A 4,503-nucleotide genomic window follows, 5' to 3' on the forward strand; every position below is an offset into this window, starting at 1 on the left:
AAAAAAAAAAAAAAAGAATGCCCTTTATCTGAACATAAAAATTTTAGCTGGATAAACTATTTAGGATTTTTCATTATTTTTTTATTATTTCTACTTCATACTGCCTTATCCTCACAGCTAATGTTCTTTTATGGAGTAAAAACAATGTTGTGAAGGTAGGTAAAGTACTAATGTACTTTTATTGAGGCTCCTTGATTATAAGTTCTAACCTTATGACAACAATTATGTTTTATTCCTGGTTTACCTGGCAAATGACATGTTCAAATCTCATTAAACCATGCCCGCAAGTGCACAAATTTGGGACTGCAGTGGAGAGGAGGGGAAATTGTCCTACATTATTAAAATGGAAGGTGGGGAAAACTGCCGACAATAATTTAGGAAAAACTGAAATATTTTTGCAAGTTGTTTTTTTTTTTTTTTTACCATTCTTGTCCCTGGCTTATTCTCACTGATACAAATACATGTTTCTAAGGTAATATCCTAAACTTGTCCAATATCTCTTCCTATATATAGAGAGAGAGGGAATGAGATATAGATGCAAAGCCAGATAAATTGATAGATAGATAGAAATATTGTTTGCAATTAGTAGCAAAACATGTCAAATTACAGGTGCCAGCAATTTTTAATGTTTAGTCCAACAGTTTCCCCTTAATTTAAGAGATTTTCCCCTTCCTCTCCTCGTTTTTAGATTTCACTGGACCTTAAGCTTGCCAGTGACTTTCATTCTAAGCTTCATACTTCAAGGATATAAGTGCTTGGTTTATAACTGTGTGAAACTGAAAGTTACACAGAATATTGGAATAATGGAATCGGTCAGCTCAGTAATTCATGCTGTTAAAACTGTTTGGTTAGGGTGTTCTTGGGGAACACTGAGCTTGTGACCATTTCATTACTTCAGAAAAAGAGTGATAGTAATAATTCTTTGAAATTTTATTTATATCAGTATTGAGCAACTAGGAAGAGTAGAGAATAGATCAAACTCTTACTACAACTTATGCTAAGTTCCCAGACGTATAACACCTTTGATTTTGTCTTCTCTTTCATTACTTGATACTGTATGTATTGTCACAATTGCAGAATTACAGAGTTAACTAGTTTTATTATTGTTATCAAATGTATGAATTTATCTATAGACTACATCATGAAGTGTTCTTGCCATCTTGGATGTTATCTATGTAAAGATATCTGTGTCATTAGATTTTGTTTCTTCTTTGTGACACACTAATAGCCTCCTCCCATTTATTTTCTGTTTCATTAATGCTGGGAGTTTGGGTGTGATTAAAAACTGGTTCCTGTGATTGCACACTGTGCTTGAAATATTGTAAAATAATGTTAGTTTGGTGATTGATAAGAAAAATTAGTAGATTTGCAGACAAAATTTTAGTATCCTTTCATGTTGAGTTCAAAGCCTGCTGAAGTCAACATTGCATTTCAGTATTTTGGGGTTTGGTAAAATAGATATTTGAATCAATTAATTCAACAATAGCCTTTGGCAGCAGTCTTCCAGTTTGGTCTCAATCTCTTGACATTCCTATGAAAATTTGTAATTTTGTAAGTAATAGGAGATTTAGATAAGACAGAAATTAGGAATAAAGTAGCAGAATGATTTAATTACGTTAAAACAAGAAGCAACTTGTAGCTTTTTGATAAAATTAGTTTGACTAGGTAAGAACTGACAGTGTATGTGTTGGTATGGGAGAGCAGAATAATTAATCATATTAAAGAAAATTTAGTCACTTTGTATTTTATTTGTTCTGTTTTGGGAGAAGGTTCTCGAACACAATGGAGTAAACATATTTTCTCTCACTTCCTGCACTTGATTAGAGTTGCACAGCTCTTTCACTGGCCTCCTCTCGGAATTGAGCGAAAGCAGACATTTCCACAAATGGTAATGCTTTTTGAATTTTCTTTTATATTTTGCAGAGTGATGTTAGTTACGGAACGATAAGTGACACAGACTAAATTAGTTGCTAGAGGTGGTATATCTGTTTCAGTTGACGGAAGTCCAGTGTCCTTGTTCAACACGAGAATGTCGATGTTGTATTGGCTAATCTTAAGAATTTTTGTTTGGGAAGCTTCCATATTTCTCTGCTATTCGGTATTTGTGGTTTCAGTTATTGGACTACGGTGACGCTGGGGCAATATCTTCAGGGTTTCTGTCAGTTGTTTCAACCTTCAATCTGGTACTGGCTTCATTGATCTCTATTTGCGCAGTTGCTTCATTACTGGACATAAACGGATACAGCATGAACAACACCAGTTTTTTAATTGGTTAAGCACATGTACACACACACACACACACACACACACACACACACACACACGCATGCACACACACACACACACACACACAGAGGCTTCTTCACAATTTCTGTCCATCAAAGTCCACTTGCAAAATATTGGTCAACTTGAGGCTATAGTAGAAGGCACTTGCACATGGTCCTACCCGATGTACTTGTACCCCTGTATATATCAGGCAAATGTCTTTGGTTACAAAGCAAGCTTCTTAGCCTCACAACCATGTCTGTACCTATTGTTTTATTTAAAACTAACCAAAATTATGGTTTATTTCTTTCTCTTATCTTTGTTTTCCTGCCTTAATATTTTTCTGTTTCTCCTCGTTTCCATTCATTTGGTGCTAAATATAACCCATATTGCAGATTTTGTAACTGTTGTCTTAATTATCACAATTGAATTACAATGAACTTCTCCCTCCTCCCCTGTCACTTCCAGCTTCTTCTGTGTAAATATGTGGATTGTTTGTGATGTTTTTGAACAAGTTTCTGTATTTCTGTAATCTATGGGTACAAGCCTTACTAAGTTTGTCTTTCTTAGTTGGTCTGTATATGTGTAGTAAAACAATTTTGCAGTTGCTTTCCATCTGTCTGTCTATCTTGTCTCTTTCTATTATATCAACTTCAATTGTATAAATTAGATATCATGTTAGTGTGCAGGAGGTGTGGGCAGAGTGCACAAGGTTATATATATTACATATATCACTTCCATTGATGGGTTGATATAGTGATTAAATAAGATATATTATGTCTTGAAGGAACCCATACCTTAAAAAGAAAATATTCATTGACCAGTGGTCAGTATGACCTACTGAATAAGGCGGTATTCATTTGAAAGGAAGGTTGAGGTTGGAGATATCAGGGATATGTAAGGAAAAATCATTAAAACATTTGAATGTGGCAAAGAATGGGTTCTGTTTTAGATGTGGTTGGAGATGAGTCTCCTGAAGCAGATATTTCTACTGCCATCAGTTTTGAACAGTGGTTCCTCAATCTTTTTGACTTCACGGCATACTAGAGAGCAAATAAAAAAAAAAGAATTGTTGGTACACTTCGTAAGGAAACTTGAAAAGAGAAAAATAGAACATTCTAAAGTTTTAAAATATATGTAAAGAAGTAAAGAAAATTATTGCTTACATTTTATTTAATTATATTTGTATACCACAAAATTATGAATAATGCGTTCTTCAGGAAACTTGAAAATTTTTTTTAAAGCCTTAAATTTGTGGGGTTTTTTTAAATTCCCTGTTGCACTTAGATATTCCTTGCTGTGTGCTATGACATACAATTTGAGAACCACCACAGTTTGGTACATGCTCAAGTTTCTAAGATGTTAGTCATTACGATCTACAAACAGCAATGGTCAAGGTTCAAAGGTAGTTTCAAAAAGGGCTATATTGTCCAAGGGAGACAATTACATTAGGATTACTATTGTGGTTTGGTGATTTCTGGCTTTTTCATCCTGAAAGACACATCATGAACAACTAGTGTTTTTATACAACTTGTAAAGAACGTCATTGAATTAATTACTCAGAGATGCTATCTGCATAAGTATTTTTTTTTTAAATCAATACTAGATTACTATACAACTTGTTGGTCAGTTAAGTAACTGGGTAAATTATTGGTTAGCCAGGGAACTAGGCAATAACACCATGCTGGTGAACTATTGAACTTGATGCAGTAACCAAGTTTCTTACAGATTGTATTTCTTTTAATCAACCAAACCCCCCACCTTATTACAGTGTTTCCACATGTCCTAACATTGTCATATCCTAACATTGGACCATTTAACATATTGCTGCTATTGTCGTTGCTGTTACCACCACTAACCCCACACTCCATTGAATCCCTTTTTTGAAACATGTTGACAACAGATTAATTCACTTTTCTGCTGCCTCCATGGACAATCCTGATCACCACCGTCCCCACCACCACAAATCCCTGCTCTTTCCTCTCCACCACCACTTCATTGAACATCAACATTATTTGTGATTAGATTTCAACTAAATGATTTCCTCAGTATTTTAATTGTTTACCTTTTATAATGTGTGTGTATGTGTCTGTTACATATATATATATATATTTATATATATACATAGTTATATGTATATATATTTATATATATATATATGTGTGTGTATATATATATGTATATATGTATATATATATATATATATATATATATATATATATATATATATATATATAT

At 33.5% G+C, this 4,503-nt stretch overlaps 1 protein-coding gene across 3 annotated transcripts in view; it reads left to right on the top strand.

Annotated features, from left to right (window-relative positions):
- Nucleotides 1-4,503, top strand: part of LOC106876387 (LIM domain-binding protein 2) — a 160,245-nt gene that overhangs the window by 149,239 nt on the left and 6,503 nt on the right. The gene's annotated exons all lie outside the window — the stretch shown is intronic.

Source organism: Octopus bimaculoides, chromosome 14 (assembly GCF_001194135.2).
Source record: "Octopus bimaculoides isolate UCB-OBI-ISO-001 chromosome 14, ASM119413v2, whole genome shotgun sequence".
Classification (NCBI taxonomy): Eukaryota; Metazoa; Mollusca; class Cephalopoda; order Octopoda; family Octopodidae; genus Octopus; species Octopus bimaculoides.